Here is an 18,467-nt window from a genome sequence, read left to right as displayed (position 1 = left end):
ACCATTTAGATATTTCAAATAAATAGTAGACTTCCACATAAGTGTATACTTTAAACTATTAAAGTGATATCAATAAATAGAATACAGTAAATTCGGAAAATTGCGTGCATTTATCATAGATTATTGCGATATTAAAGGAGTCGCATTATTCGCATTGTTCAAAACCTCGATAAATTTCTGAATTGATAGTATTCAATAATGGACACAAATCCAATACGTACTATTGACAATGAGTAAGAATGTTTTATTAGGATTATCCTTAACATACACATGGCATGCATGTTCTTATCATTGCTAACACAAAACATCCAATGTTAATTGTCGAGAAACATATTTGGTGTTGAATTTCCATGTCTGATTCTATTTACACATCAAATTAAGATTCCTGAAAAATGTTTCATTGAAAGCAATAATTAGTATAAACGTACAGTGTAAATATCAGCTTTGGCATTGTCTTGTAGACACTAATTGAATACAATTCTGATAATCAAAGACCTTTTCCTGTTCAGACATTGTTTGATAGATTGCATTTTGAACGATCTGTGGTCAGCGAGGTTTTGATCAAAGTATGATATAGACTTCCTCAAGCATCTCGTGAGAAGTCATTAAAATTCATTATTCTTCATTGGGGAAAAGAATACAACTATTTTCGACAGAATTCATATTCATTGATAAGTTTATATGTATAGTTCTAGACGTGACGTTTGAGAGAGAAAAGGCAGTAACCAGTTCATTTCACGAGCGATAAAAACTAAAATGTTGTGAAAATTCCTTCAATGATTTGGGTTGAACACAATCTAAAAAAAGTTTAAGATATAATTTCTGTCGTTGTGAAACTATTAAAAGAACAGGATTTCAAGGACATATCATATTAAAAAAGTCAAGGAAATTATCAATAAAAACAAAAGAATGAAAATGCAGAAACATTTGAAGAAAATAGGAGAGTCTCTTTATTCTGATGTACAAATACGGATTAATTTGGATAAAACAAAAACACAAAGAATGAAGAACTTTCTCAGGATTGATGTTTCCTATTTGTCGTTTTGCATTTATGTATACATATAATGAAGAAATATTATTTATTTTAAAACTTACGACACACCATGATAGATTAAATTGCCAACCTCGCCTTTTTCGTACTTTATTCTTTATAAAAGTAATTTGCTGATCAATAAGAATTAAAAGTGATTTCCAGCCATTTACTCTGAACACTTATTTACAAGTAAAAGTATTATGTTGTTTTGTATCGCTCCAAGTTGACATAACTAAAATCAATGGCGATGTCTAATTTTTAATTTGTCACGACACTGCAGTAGTACAAGTGTAATTTGTAATGGGTTTTCAGTGGTCTGTATTCAAAACATTGTATATTCAAATGGTTATGAAAATAATCGCAAGTCTAAAGAGCTACTTAATCAATGAGAATCACATCTATTACATCTGATGCTTGGTCATTAGTTCAAGAATATTGAAGGCTATTGATACAATCAGGATACAATGCTGTGTAAGCTCAGATATAAACAAAATATTGTTTCACCCATTTCCTGCTTTTAAGTTCGATAACAGTTGGAGATGTTGAAAAAATAATTAGATGCTGTACTTTATACAGTGCAGAATGTATATTTAATGATTTGTAAAGATAGTATTAAGAGAATGTGTAGAAAATGAAAAACATTTATGAACGAAATACTCATTGCATTATTAGATAATAGGACCTTAAAAATATACTGTATTACAATTTATTAATTGAGTTATTTAAGCTTCTAACGAGCAACTTCACAAGCAAGAAAGTGACAGCAGTCTACAGAGACTTACACATAAACAACTGTCCACAAATTAGCATACAAAACTGAACTATATAATAAAGAACACAATCCGCGAGAAACTTCTAAAGTGAATCAGAGGGTTATGCTTTTCATGTTGCATACACTAGGTTCATTCTGTCATGCCCTAGGAGTATGGTGGAAAACGTTAGCGTTGTGTTGCCAATATTGAATTACGAGAGTATGTTACATTTGGTGTTTTGAGATAAAATAGATTAGATTGTCACTACGTTAAAAGGAACAAATCCATGGACTTCTTCGGAACAGCTTACTGATAAGAATCATTCAAATCATGGATGTTGTAAAACTTTAGACACTATTCCAGATATACATACAAAGGAACAGGAGAAGTAAACGTACTTGTTTTAAATGAATATCGTCGATATAGAAGTTATGTAAGATCTCACCGGCTGATTTGATTTAATGAAGTGTTGAAGTTATATACAATAAATCAAGTTATAATATTCTTTGCTTTACATTATAGCAAACATTGATCTATATCTACAACATCTAAAGTAAAAATTGTCTTGATCTATTTAGTTATATTGCTATAACAATCAGAAAGAAAATTATACTGGCAAATAGTTTATAGCTCTGAACAGACAGTACGACCTAAATCAACGACAGAATCAACTTAATAACTATCAAGTGAAATATACATGATTACTTCGAAATATTTCAGATCTGTGAACAAAAAAAAAAACGTGATGATCGGTAACCTTATCAGTGAAAGTGTCAATAAAAAGTAAAATTTATATCTTTTAATTAGGGTTGTCAGCGGTTAACCGGGTAACCGCTGACAACACTAATTGTTTGAACGATCGAATACCGATTACCAAAAACGCTTACCGGTTTACCGGAATTTTATTCAATTTTGATTGATTTGATATAAATGTGTATTGAAATTATTAAAAAGTTATGTTTTCTTTAAACTTTATGGTCGTGGTAATTAGTTTTAAAGATCAATTGTCCAGTTTATTGATTGCTATTGTTAATCAAAAATTATATAATAAATAAGAACTTGTATGTAATTAATGTATACTTGATAGTACGAATAACAAGCTTTGGCTTAATCATTTCAAATTGAAACACTCCACATTATTTTCGGAGACAACAAGAGAAAATGAAAGATTCGTCGTATTCAGACATATTAAATTCTACAGATCAAGAAGTTTTTTTTTTATTTTTCAATCTGACGTTAGTTCAAACGCCATAGTTGATACGGTGTATTTGGTCATTAAAAGTCAAACTTTGCCAGGAATCTTCACAGACAAGCCTTATAATACCAAAGTACAAACTTCAATTCATCGTACGCGCGTATTATAAAAACGTGAATTTATGACTTGGATGGAAGGGCGTCACATTGACACTCATACCACATATTCTTATATCTATGTGTAGGTCACTATAGATAAGACCTTCAAACATCAGCTTAAACTCTCGGTTAACCGGTTAATCGGTCGAACAATTATCCGAGTAACCGGTTAGGCAAAAGTGTACGATTTGACAACACTACTTTTAATTGACGAAAATAAATAGCAGGCATGGTTTATCAGATGATTCAAACGTAAAATGGCTTGCTGTTTTTTTACATTTTATAATAGTGTCCCTCCCTTTTCTATATATCTGTTCGTGTGTATGCAAACATTTGTTTTCCTATCTTTGAGCTGAATCCTGTGCTCACCAAAAACATGTGCTGATACAAAAGCTTGTTTTCTCTAACTGCCCACATCTCTTTCGGATGATGAAATTTTCAGAACTTGATCACTTGCCGGTAAATGTGATGTTCCTTTGCATTGCTGTGAACAAGTTTGTTTCTGGAATCCTTACCACAACAGTTATAAACTAAAAGAATACTATTATGTACACTTAAAACGTGTGCAATCAACTGGTCAACTGTCTGCGATATCTTGAATACATGTATTCAAGTAGATACTCGATCTTAATTTTGTAGAATCGTTTTTAATGACTTAACAATTGATGAAAGACTTGCTTTTTAAAAAACAATTAGTTAAAAATAATGGCATACATTATAGTTACATTGTGTACAGTAGTTTCAGTTAGTTCGATGATGGAATATATCTGTTCATAATCTTGCTATGACGTTAAACCTTAAGCATAAGTCATTATAAATGTTTTAATAAACATTTTAGAAGATTCAGACGTTGCCTTCTCAATCTCCATCATGACACTTTAAGACATACAATTTACATGAACCCATATATTATGTTCGTTTTCCCACCAAATGTTTAGAGATTACACATCATATAAATTATATCGTGAGACGAGACACGGTGAAAGTTTTCATTAAACGAAACCTAGATCTACCAGGGTTTTTTTTATTTCTTTTTCACTTCGAAAGCAAAATAGGCTCTTCAATGTATCCTTGCAAAGCATCCCTTGTATATTCATTCATAATATGAAATTATATAATTGTAATGAAATCAAGAGCTGTATATTCGTATGACATTTTCATATTAATTTTTTAATACACTTTATGAAATTAGAGACACTTTGCGAAATAAAAACATTGCGCATTACGAACCACCAATACAGAGGGAACAGAAACACAGATGGCAATCGAATAATGATGCCGATTGAAAACAATTCAAACAACTAGACAAAACGATAAAAGATAATTAAAAAAGATAACAATATTTCACTAAAGTTACAGACCACAAAATCCTAACAAAAATAGGGATGAACACGAGTAATACTCAAGAATTGGGGTATCAATCTTATCATTTAGTCCCGCTAGCAGAGTTATGATTCAAATTTCCATTCCATTTCCAAAACAATTTCATTTGTTAATTTAAAATGATATGCTTAAGTAAATAATATCATGATATATACTATATTTAAACTTGTTTACGGCTGGATGCGGTTTTCGTCTACAAAAGATTCATCAGTGACGCTTAAATATAAAGTTGAAAACCAAATAAGGTGTAAGTGCATAAGGGACCGAACATTCCGCAAAAGTGTTTTCAAATGTTGCAAAGGAAGTTTGTTTGATAAAGTAGCAACCTAAATGGCTCACAAAATAAACCAAAACGTACCCATAGGTCCCTATACGGTTTCTCACAATAGTCAGTTGTCAATACACTATAGGAGTATCTAAATAATCTGAGTTTAGAAAACACTGTGAATAAATTTATCAAAGAATATCAATGATGTGCCAAACACACTTTATTATCCAAATCACAAAAGACATAAAAATATGAATACACCTTTTTGCGGGAACATTTAATATAAAACATAGATATCTCCGTGTATATAACTATTGAAAAGGGGGATTCTGTTTCAGGAAAGAAGCGATTGAAAGCAACAATACACTAATCTTTTTTTAAATCTATGCACGATTGTTTATAATTATTCCAAAAGCGCACACAATGCGATTGTTTGCCAAAGTTCTAAACAATTGATATTTGACCAATGTTGCACATGAAATATCTTCTTATCATTTAAATTTAAGATAATGGACCAGAGAATTACGACTTTGCATCTGATTTTTTTCCGATATGATAAACTGTTGTTTTTTCTCTGTCTATTGAATATCTAATTTTATATAAATTCCCACTTAACCGATAACACTATATATTAAAGTGTCCTATAGTTGAGGTTTAATAGTATTCTATTATTTAAACGTTTGAAGTATGCTTATTCTTTCATAGAAAGAGAATATGTTGATCATAAAAGTTCTTTTCTAATAGAACTAACAAATGAAGTAGAAAATGCAAATACCAGCGATTGCCTTTTTTTCTGGATAAACATCAATATTTAGCGACCGTTGATAGACAATGTCTTTCCTGTTGGGACACTGCTATGATAAATGGTTTTTTAAATGAAGAGTGGTCAGCAGTGATTTAGACGTATATTATAAGCACTACTGTCTGAATATCACATTAATCAATACATCAGTCACTCTGATATTTATTCATTTTAATGTCATATACATTTCATTTTTAACTCGTTTCAAAACAATAGTCATGCGATCTTTTCACAAATAGTTTGGTCCATTGTAATTAAAAAATTAAGAACAATCTTCAAGTCAATGAGGATCAAGCTGTACAAGAAATATGTCTATTTCAACAATACATTGACCAGCATGACTTGTGTCATTATTCAAAGTATATACGGAAGATATACAAACTAGAAAAAGATAGGCGATACATACAAAAGTTATAAATTCAAAATCAAAAGCTTAAAATACACTACCAGCGCCATGGCACTGAAAAACCTAAAAGCAAACAACACTTTACAAAACACAACATAGGAAACTAAAACGTTACACGAACCCAACAAAACAAAACAGACATGATGGGAATTTTGTATGGACGTCGTTGATATAATAAAGAAATAAGAAGATACATTTGTAGTTGTAATTAAGATAAGATACCATGTTTTTTAAATTGATAAACAATAAGACATAATGATACAAAGATTTTCAAAAATAAATCCCTACCGGCGTCCATTTGTAGCACACTGTTCTTTAAATTAAAATTGATTTTGAACCCACCAACCTATGTTTGTACAGCTACAATAATAAAATAATTTGAAGTGTAGCTTTTGGTAACTTTTATTCAGATGACAGTTGGCTCTAAAAAATAAAATATTAATTACCATGTCTGTTTTGCAAAAAATGAAGAAAAAAAAATAAGATATAAATAAAATGTATACCCAAAGGTTTAAAGATGCACCAGAAATTTATATTTTGTTAGTGCACACATTTTCAATAATAGTAAATACAGTGTATAGACTGTTTCTCTGCAATTCGTTATATGTGTATATTAGTGATAATTAGATACATTGTTTTTATTACATACATTTTAATTTTATATTAGAGACATTGTGTATATGTAAGGCCTTGTCACGAATAGAGACAGTTTGTCTATTAGAGACATTGTGTATTTTTAAGGCCTTGTCGCGAATGGAGACAGTTTGTTAATTAGACATTGTTTATATTAAAGGCCTTGTCGCGAATAAAGACAGTTTGTTTATTAGAGACATTGCATTGTGTATATGTAAGGCCTTGTCGCGAATAGAGACAGTTTGTTTATTAGATACACTGTGTATATGTAAGGCCTTGTCGCAAATAGATACAGTTTGTTTATTACATACATTGTGTATTTTTAAGGCCTTGTCGCGAATAGAGACAATCTGTGTATTAGACATTGTGTATATTAAAGGCCTTGTCGCGAATAGAGACAGTTTGTTTATTAGACATTGTGTATATTAAAGGCCTTGTCGCGAATAGAAACAGTTTGTTTATTAGAGACAGTGAATATATTATGTACATTGTGTATATACGAGACAGTTTGTTTATTAGATGCATTGTGTATATCAGAGACAGTTTGTTTTTAGAGACAATATGTATATTTAAGGCCTTGTCGCGAAGAACAAATTGCCATTGATTGACCATGATGAGTAAATTTGGGGATTTCGTTGAATTACAGCTAATGGTGTCTCACTACAAAACTTCATTATTCTTCAATTCATATCATCTTTCGTCGATAAGAAACAAGAAAATACTAGCTTACATTGAACATATTGACAGTGAACGTACATTTGTCAGTCTAGTGTTAACATTGTGATCTTTGTATAACTTTTGATTAACATGAAATGATGCGATAACATCCAATCACTGTCTGACATCAAACTGATTTGCTCCTATTATTACATTACTTGTGCATCAAGCTTTGATTTCCTCCTGTTATGATTAAGTGATAGTTTGTCTGTTCAGACATATATTTTCTATATATATGTAGATGACTTGAAGGCATTATTGAAAATTCTATGGAACATATTTTGTATCCTGCAAGGCAATATTTAATCCGTTTTTTTTTCTAGTGCACAGCCTTTTATCATTTTCATTATAAAAAGAACCACGCTTAAACTATATTTCAGAGTAAAAACTTTTGTATATTTCAAAATAACAGGTTAAAATAATTTACATTATAACAATAGTATACCGCTGTTTAAAAATCATAAATCGATTGAATATGAGAGTTCACATATTTGCAAGGTTTAAATAAGGTTTTTACTACAACAAAATCAGGTGTAATTATACGATAACGGCAGTATAGAATACATTCTTCAACAAGTCTTTATACAAAAACCAGAAAGTTGTTAATGGCAATTCCTTTACGTGTTTTTAACGGTCTATAGATATAAGAAGATGTGTAGTAAATATCCCTCGGTTTTAGTTAGAAACCCGGATTTGTTTCTTTCTCAGTTGATTTGTTAATTTTAGACACCGGTTATGCTATTATTAGTGCGGTGACAGAAGTGTAAAAAGTCGTCTAGATCGCGAGTTTAATCTCCCCAAATAACACACGGCTAAAAATGGTCTTAACTTAAAGACAAATATGTCTTCTTAAGTTTTTGCCCTGTCGTCAGAATTTCGTACGGTCACATTTTTCTAAAAAGTCGTTTTAATGACTAGTAGGTTATTTGGAGAGTTTCAACCCCCCTTTTTCAAAATGAAAAATTGTGTATGTTCACTTACATTTAACTGAATTAGTTTTTCCTGAAGCTATTTTCATATATCGAAATATTCTATTTAGTATTTCATTTTCTTATGCTCTATAAAATTTGCAAAGTTAAGACTGTTAAAAATTGAGGTATTTTTAATTGCAAATTCAGACACAAACTTTAGTTTCTTCTTAATAGTAGCAATAAAAATTATTCCATAATATTTTTAGCATATAGTATTTTATAAAACTAATCAGTGATAAAAATTTCGGAACCAAAATATGAAAAAAACCTTAAGAAATCAATGGAAAAAGAATGGAATAAAAAACTTCAATTTCAACACAGAACTTAATCACTTGCCTTCCGTCACATTTTGTATATTAGTCAATAATTTGCTCTCAACTGATATATGATATTACTACCTCTTCGCTAGTATATACACATATTTGCACTGATATATGCTACATTCTTTGTTTGTATGTGTTTATATTCTCTGTTTTTTTGTTATAAAACATTAAATATACTTTGTCAGAAAAGTCTAATTGTAAAATCAAAATAATTGACGGATAGTTTCAGTAAATATTCCGTGATATGTCAAGTATGTTTCAACTTGCTCCATTAAGTCCAAAGAAAAGACAAAAGTTGTTAAATTGAAAAAATGGACTGAAATTTTGAGTCAATTTCCCAGTATAGGAAAGTCGATTTTTGTATCTGTATTGAATAAAAGATTAGATGAGGTGAACATCAAACTGTTTCATGCGAAAGCTGTTAATTTACAGAACTCCGTGCAGGCTGTGTATCATTGTTCATGCTTCAAAAGTTACACAAGTAAACATATTTGTCCCCCCTTTAAGAGCGAGGAAGCTTCTAATCTGATATTTAATGACGACATACAATTATCGGACTGTTGTCCCTCAGTTTCGGGTATGTGTACGCGTTCTAGAATGCAGTCGTTCAACTGGAGCGCTTGTATATTTTGTTGCAACAAAACATTTTAGAAAGATAAAAAAAACTACTCAAGTTTGAATCAGATGAGCGTATTAAGAATGTTTTAACCGTGTCAGATAAAGTTAAAGTTGAAATAGTTTCCCGTCCATCTTTTAAACTTATTGAGCACTCTGTCATTTGGTTGCATTACAAATTATTTGCTAAAAACGAAAAAAAAGTAGATATATCAGATCACGATATTGCTTTTACTCATTTTATTTTGGCAATTGACAACGATGTAAAGGTCATTCCTCATGACACCGTTACCAGATAAATATACTACTTAGTAGTAGATCTTTTCTTCCAGCTGATTCTAATTTAAAATATTCTACTTAAAATGCAGTCTTAACTCATTGATTTCTATAGAAATTCAGTTGTCAAGTTGTCAAGGCAAATATAACAATATTTTGTAGCAAAATAACTATTTGAGATGCCATATCAGCTGTTAGTCGATTGAAAACTGAACTCAAAATTTTTATGTCAAATGTAATAGACACAAATAACGGACAGATATGTCATTCCACGGCAAGTATACAATAGAAAAGACAGCTCTACAAACTCTACAGAAGTATTCCCAACTTCGGATAAATTGTCTCTTTCTTCTTCAATTCAGTCAATGCCTTCGTCTTTATTGCAATTCATCTAATGGTAACTCGATGAAACTGCATAGCCAAGACTATTCTCAGGAAATGGCATCACAGAAATTGCGTAATTGCTTAAGCAATTGTTGGGTCAACCGTTTGTGTGATCATTTTTTTTTTTAATCCTTTTCACTTAGGATTGGCTTTACAAATGTACCATGATTTTGGTTCGAAACACCTTGTTGAAATATTGAATGCCAATGGATTTTATGCTTCTTAAAGTAGAGTGCGAAGCTACATCTAATGTGTTGCCAACCATGAAATTAAGCGAAATCAAGATAGTGTGTATGTCTCATGCATAATGTTTCCCCATCATCTTTGCAAACAAGCGTATGGATGTCATCTTAACCCCATTTTAGATCTCTGTTAAATCTTCAAAGCTGGTATTTCTTTGGGAACAAATGTCTTCGGACATCCTACAATACCTTGTCTGTACTTGTAAAGAAAAACTCAAAATAACGTGTTTGCTTTGAGCAGAACCTTTCATGTGCATATACCTGTGGCCATGAGTGAAATGTATAGAAATATTAAAAACATGTCTTGTGACGTTTGGTGAAAATGAAGATGATGGAGATAACGGTTGATTAGGTACAGAGCTTGTTGAACTTAAACACACGGTCCCAGCCCCCGGGTTTGGGGAGTGTTGGCGTGCCCTTAAAAAAGTCAAACCCCGCCACATTCTGTTTGTGTATGTTTCAAGTCACGAGACGGTAATGCAGTGTTTGTCGTATGTTTCTATATACTATATTTTTTTGTTTCCTATTCATTTTGTACATCAATCAGGTCGAGAGATTTTTCGTTTGTTTTACAATATTCATTTCGTGAATTGAAGACTATGCAGTATAAATTTTACTCATTGTTGAAGCCCGTACTGGACGTATTGGTAATTTATGTCTCATTTGGAGGGTTGCCTCATTTGCAATCATATCACATCTTCTTTTTTTATATGGAATACTTTTGAAGTTTGTGGTACGAATTTCAAGGAAAAAAGGGGGGATATAGGTACAAAACTTATAATGTAATAGATATTAACCAGAGTTAAATACGCAACAACAGATAATACTATATATGGAAGCAGTAATAATAGTGAAAAAAACCCAAAAGCTACGAATAGTCTATAATAAAACCTGAAGTATTTTCAATTCAATTTGAGGTCATATTTGACTGTAGTGTTCTATTGCTTTGATTTGATACCTCACCCAATATGATAGTTTAAAAAATAATTTTAAAGTATTGTCCCGCATGACACTTGATTTTTACCTGAAATTGAAATTTTTCAAAAGGTTAAGGTGCTCTAAACATTTTATAGGTTGAAAACTTAATTTTTGAAGTTTTGTTTATAAAACGTCGATTTAGGATTTTTTTGATAAAATAAATCTTAATGATTAAGGTTTATGTATAATAACAAACATTAATAAAGCCAAAACAGTATCGTTTGTATTTATGTAGAGTTTAGAAATAGAAAAAAATGTCAAAATTGAAACCCTCCCAAATTTTCACAGATTTTCACATATGACCTTTGACCTCAATTAAAAAAAATTGTGACCATACCAAGTCCTGACGACAGGCATATTATTATAGTAAACGATTTCCTCTTTCCAATGATATATTATATAGGTGTGTGTTCGGTGGGGAGATTAAATTCAAAAAAATCTACCTTCAGTCACCGCACTATATTGCCTTTATTATATAAGTATAAGAAGGTATAATATAATGAAATTATATACGTATGTCCATAAAATAAAACTGAGAATAAAGCTTTGAATAAGTACAGGTGATGAATAGGGTTTTGTTTACAGGTAATTTATTTCTTGTCAGAGAAACGCAATTTTTCGGCAATGGGGATTATTTGGATAAGACAAATATATGTGTTTTACATCGAAAATCACCAATAAAGTTATGGAAGCATTTATTCGTGCCCTGTAAGAAAGAACACACAAGAAGGTAGTACAAAGTTGACACCAAATAGTTGCTATGCATAGTTGTAAATATGTCAATAAGTATTGTATTAGAGTAATATCAGATGAGCAATATCAAAGTATTTTTTTACAATTTTGCATGATATTCATCGCATACAGGTTGTCGTCTCAATTTATCTTCCTTAACAAGTTATCGTCACTACATTAAGCAAAGACAGTCAATGAAACCTTATTTTTAAAGAAGTTACAAAAAAATCATTACAGAAGTTCCCGACATAGGACACACACATATACATATTGCACGGCTACTAGTCTTGTGACTACTCAACCCTCTCTTTATTTAAGATTTTTTAAGCCATTTGATTCAAGCAATCAAGAAGAATTAATAGTGTCTTCCGAGGCCTGATTCTTAAACACACTGATTTGTAAGTCGTATTATTAAGCGGTCATTTATTACTCAACGTTGGATAAAATTAGATTTACTTTGGCGTCTGATGCCTAATTCACCACGATTCTTGTATTTCGCGTTAAATTTTTATTTAGATGTTTTCAGTGGGCGGATACATACATCAAACACCGTACTATAACCTTGCATTGTCAATGTTATTTGGTATTTTACGCATACTTTTTTCTGCCGTTACCAAGTCTAGAGAAACATAAGGATAAAACTGAATCATTTAAAGGGGAAGTACAGTATTGGCAAACACCACGTTACTTCACAATCTTAAGCCCAGTGTTCTATTACATAAAATACACTGTCAGGTAGGTTATCAACTCGAATTAGCAATTTAAAACCCTGTACAAAATATCAACACAAAATCAGCAGTATATCTTAAAGCAAAACAAAATCGAAACTTTATTTTGAAACTGGATCGGAATTTTATGATAATTTTAGTTTTAACTTATTTATTTATAATGGATTGGGAAATAAGTTTATGCAACTTATTTTTTATCCCTTTCCACTTTGCAGAATAATCATTTTGAAAACATTTTTATATTTTTGGTTGAACAATTGATATAGATAGTTCATCTTACAAAACTACAAATGTATAGAATTATCATATATGTATATCAAAAACAAATTAAACACATTAAATACATACACCTGTTACACCTCTAGATGTATTGCTTTTTTAAGATTCGATAAGTAAGTTCAACCAGAAAAAAAAACTCATTATATTTGATCGAAAAACACATGAAAATGTTTTTTAATTTTTTTTTTAGTGATATTGTGGTTTTTCACTGACATAAAAATGTATTTATACAAAAACTTACAAACTGGCACCTTATTGATTTTGAAATTATTGTTTTCATAGTATATTATGCTTCGTTTGGTTTTGTTTGCTTGTATCAGACATAAATTGAATTGATGTATGGTTATTGGAATCAGAAGTTAGAATCAGAATAGAGTAAATTGCCCATTACAGACGGTGCCAAACTTATCGACTTTATTATTACTGTACTAATTAATGATAAGCAACTGTAGGAGAACATGTTTGCAATAAATATATAGTATTCGGTTTTACTCAGTGAATATAAAATATTGTAATTTTCTTTTTATAGTTATCAAAATACTTCTCCGATAATAGCTTTCTTCAAATGGCTATCACATCACCGTAACTTAATCAAGGATAAATACATCGACATGTTCTGCTTTCTTTATATTATTTTGTTCTTTCAGTTATGCACTAGGACTTTAATTCCATAATGTCAATTTTCGTTTTTCAAAATGATTAATAATGTGTTTGAAGAAATATTGCTTTACAAATCATGAGGGACATTAAGCAGACAATACAACAGGTTTTAGTCTGTAGGTGTAAAACATTCGTAACCATAAGGGAAAAATATCATATTCACTGATCTCCTAGGAAACGGATTTTTGACGAAAAACGGATATCTGCCATATGTGTTAGTCTGCGACTTCATCAACAAACAAAGAAAATAAATTGTTTGTATTGATATTGTTAGGTTGATTGACAGTTATATCAGGCGAAAGTGAAAATAAATAACTGGAGTTGTTAAAGCTGATCACATTAATGTAACAGTTTATATCAGTTTGGTATGAGGATCGCGCGATAATCTCGAGGGTTAATTAAAATAACCTCGAAATATTGTAAAATACTTTGAAATCTTTGATTTATAATTAACTTCAACACCATATATAAAATAAATTGTCCCTATAGAGATATATCACAATGCTTTTTATACAGATATCTGCATGGAAATGAAGATTCATTAGCCTGGTTTAATTAATCACTTGTCTGTTTATATTTAAAATTTCCTTAATTTCACCATTGGTTAAACATGTTTAAATTGTATCAACTAATAAGAGGATATTAATAATATTAGTTAAAATTGATTTAGTAGTGAAAGTTGTCTATAGTCGTTAATTGTCTATATCGTATACAAGTAAGAAACACTTTATGACTTGTAAATATATATAAGAAGATGTGGTATGAGTGCCATTGAGACAACTCTCCATCCAAGTCACCATTTGTTACAGTAAACCATTTAAGTCAAATGAAGGTCTTCAACACGGGGACTTAGCTCACAGCGAACAGCAAGCTATAAAGGGCCTTACACAAACTGTATTCTTACATTGACAACGTTTATGAATATATATATTTGATAATGATTGGGGATTGGTGTTAAGCATCTAGTAAAATATATTACATAACAATAACATGTGAATGTGCTGTTAATTTGAACTTGTTTTTTACCATTAGAATACTCTAATAAAAATACTCTTTTCTGACTCCGAGCACACCAGTCGATCCTCATACTTCTTAAAGTCGTGTTTCAAGCGGAAATTCGTTTTTTTGCTTATGCTCTTTTATTTTTTTATTCTGTATTTATATTTGCACGGGGAGCATATTTTGTATGCAGAAGTTTCATAATTATTTTTACTTGGCTCTGCAGGAAGAAAAAAACGTAAACTAGTATACGTCTATGTATAGCAGAACGCCTCGTCCTGCACGCGCGTAGGATAATTTTGAGATCCGATGGTGGCTACTACGATAAATAATATGTTAGAGTGTGTAATGAAAATGGACAACTGATCAAATCTGCATGAAGATATTCCATGCAAATGTAGAATACAATTTTTGAGTCTCTATATAACAATATCAAAAAGATTAAATGATGCAAGACCAATTTCAAAACAAAAGTTAGAATATGCAATTAGATTTTGTGATAGATATTGACAGAAACAGTGATGAGTTGTAGTGGTGAGACAATCTGGTATCTCAAGAGACAACAATATCTTTACAACCGTTAGAAAACACGATCATTCAATTACAGAATAAAACTTCAACAAAGAAGGTGGTGTCTGTGATTATATCGGGAACAAAACAAAGGCATTGGGATAGAATTTAAAAAGCTGTTTCTATCAGAGAACATTTTGTTATTGGACACTGATTACTACTCTTCAGAGAATCTGATGACTTCCAAAACATTTAACATCAAAACGAACTTTAATTAAAACAGACCATGCGGCTATGATTTTCAGAAAAACGATATATGATTAAGTTTGGGCAATGAAAACTCAGATTTTGTAATGATCAGTGTTACAAAACAGCCTATGACTGAAATTGATCATAGTAAACTGAAATGTTCAAGTCGTACGAGTTCTTGTGATCACATATATTGTTTTATGATATAAAAAAAGAAGATGTGGTATGTATTACCAACGAAACAACAAGAGACCAAATGACACAGAAACTAATAGCTATAGGTAACCGTACGTAAGCATATGAGTATGGTTACGTTACATCGATAGTTGAGCCAACGTCGGTAACAAAGACATCCAGATATATATAATGTAACCTAACATAAAAATGAAATGACAACTTTAGTAAACGTGTATTAGATAAGAGATTTATAAATAAATCCATAAGTTCCATAATAAGCCTGCGTTCATGTATGTTTTAAGCAATAGACAATTTGCCTTGCTAAAATTGTCCGAGTCTAACAATTCGAATAAGATTTAACAAACACTTTCGAAAATCGTCCATTAAAAATTAACTTTTACATGTGACATTACAAACACATATAGATTTGAAAACATACACTCACTATCAATCTTCCTGACATAGGACAGTAACATACACATGTTACGGATAGAACCAGTGTTTAAAAAGCTACGAAGTAATTTTGAAAATCAATTCTATGTTTGTGTATGTGATGCTTTGTTTGTAATATATTGTACCTTGTTTTGTGGAAAGCTCTAACGTAGGCCATGTCTGTTGCCTAATCCAATTAAATTTATTTGAATAAAATACTGTTTAAACTAACTACAGGGCTATCATCAAGGCATCCTGTGTTTTATTCAAGTATGTCAAGTGTGATCATAAACACTTATCATTGTCATGCCCCCATTATTTTGCATTTGATCTTCTATGCTTGATACTTCTAGCGTCTTTGTATACACTAAATTGTTCACTAGACTCGTAATTTCCCTACACAAAATGTACATTTTACTCTAAAACGCAAAATAATCCTCGATATACAACCCCCGCAGTAAGTCCATTTATTTGTTAATCATTAAATCAGGATGCAATACTTGAATATGTAAAGTAACATTTGCATTTAAATGACTTGTTTATGCATCATATATCGAAATAAACTAATTGATAGATACCAAATTACAAAATATCACTAAATTAAAAGGTAATTATTGATAAACCTAAATCTACTTTAACATATGTTTGATAAAAAATTAGTTAAGGTAACGAATATTCATAGCAACTGACACTTTTCAAATAAGTTTTTCATTTGATAAAAATTAAACAGAGCTATATAAATAATTATTTGCAGCTTTCTTGTAACAATTGGAGTAGGCTATAATCAATACGCTCAACTAGCGACACATATAGAAACATGTCACGCAACAAGCAGTTAAACTACAGATTTGACTCAAGCTTCCGGTTATTTACCATCTCTCTTTCCGACAACTACCTATTCTAATTATATCAGAAACATGTCACGCGACAAGCAGTTTTATATATAGATATGACTCCAGCTTCCGGTTATTCGGCATCTCTCTTTCCGACAACTTCCTATTCTAATTACATCATAGCAAGTTTCATTTTACTCACTAATGATTGAAGAAAAATCGAAGCGGAAACAAAGAATTGTGTGATCTTTCTCATTATTACATCAATAAAGTACGTTTATACCGGTCGAATAAAAGGTTGGATATCGGGCTAGTAAAGTGATGGATGTGTTTCACAGATCATACATCTGTCAGTAACGTACTTGTGCAAATGACCACCTTTTGTTGGCACACTTCAGGACTGTGGATTCATTATTATTCGTTGGATACAATTTTCGTGTGTTTTGTCGGTACAGGTTAACCACGAATTCAAATGTTCAACGAAATAGAAATTTTATATAGGTTTTGAATGCAGAGATTGGCAAAACCCCGAAATCAAATATCCACGAAAATGCGAGTTTTCCTCAATCGACGAAAATTGATACTAACGAAAATAAATGAATCCACAGTACACAATTCTGACAGTATAACCAAACTATTCCAGGTAATTTCCCCCTTTTTTATTTGATAGATTAACATTTGGTACACCAATATGTAATATATATTATGTAGTTATTGTTTCTTTTAAAAAAAAGAATCGTATTATCTTCCACCATATTTTTTTTAACTTGGAATACTAATCTGAAAAAAAAACGTTATCGAAAAAAAGTAAAAGAATGCTGTTTATTCAAAAATCTGTCAATGAAACCAATGTACTTGGAATTTTGTCGAACAAGTGTCTTATTATTGTTTTAGCATCATCTATTTCAAAATTCGATTGATATGGATACGCCTGACCAGTTGCCTGGGTAAATGTGAACTTTGTACGATTTAAGTTTAAAACAGTAAAACAAAAAATCTGAACGCAATGGCAAATTAACAAGTGGAAGTACCGCACTTGAAAATGACAAAATCAAAATCTTTCAAAAAAATTTAACAAGTGAAAATCAAATACCATATTCCTGAATTTGTACTGGTAGTTTTTTAAGACCTATATTCATTTAAACGAATAATATTGCGATGATCGATAAAGTGACTACACTATTTAAACATGGCAATTACACATCTAGGGTGTCTGCAGAACATGGGACATCAAGATATACATAAATGCAAAACAGTTTTAAAAATGAAAAAAAAACCACCAAATTACTATTCATGGCATTTAAACAAATTGATTTGACTTACCTCAAAATACTGCTTGCTTTAAATCCAAATTAAATAGTAGTAATTGGTTCTTTTTCAAAGGAATCTTAAACGAATTAATTTGATGAAATCACACTGTTTCACTTTTTTCTGTTCAAATCTAGTAATTAACACATGATTGACATCCACACTTTATATGTTGTCAGCTTCAAGAATAATTCTACCACTTGATTCCAATTAACATGTCCTAATAAAATAAAATAAAAGACGGTCACTTTACTACAGTTGAACATTTGTCGCTTTTATTGCTAGAATTGCTTTACGCATATCAACTTGATTTTGTCTTAACAGACAGTAATAATTTCAATTTCGCCCAAATGATGTGTTTGTTTAAATCAATAAAAAAAATCTTCAACACCAAGTCCTTGTAAAAGTCCGGCAGATAAACAAT

At 30.8% G+C, this 18,467-nt stretch overlaps 1 protein-coding gene across 1 annotated transcript in view; it reads right to left on the bottom strand.

Annotated features, from left to right (window-relative positions):
- Positions 1-18,213, bottom strand: part of LOC139490796 (suppressor of lurcher protein 1-like) — a 387,332-nt gene extending 369,119 nt beyond the window's left edge. Inside the window, exon 1 of the mRNA XM_071277831.1 lies at positions 18,059-18,213. The gene's annotated coding sequence lies outside the window, so the exon portion shown is untranslated. The remainder of the gene's footprint in view (positions 1-18,058) is intronic.
- Between the last annotated feature and the right edge of the window lie 254 nt (positions 18,214-18,467).

Source organism: Mytilus edulis, chromosome 10 (genome assembly GCF_963676685.1).
Source record: "Mytilus edulis chromosome 10, xbMytEdul2.2, whole genome shotgun sequence".
Taxonomy (NCBI): domain Eukaryota; kingdom Metazoa; phylum Mollusca; class Bivalvia; order Mytilida; family Mytilidae; genus Mytilus; species Mytilus edulis.
Note: the sequence above shows the minus strand (reverse complement) of the source record. Positions and strands in the feature narration are given on the sequence as shown.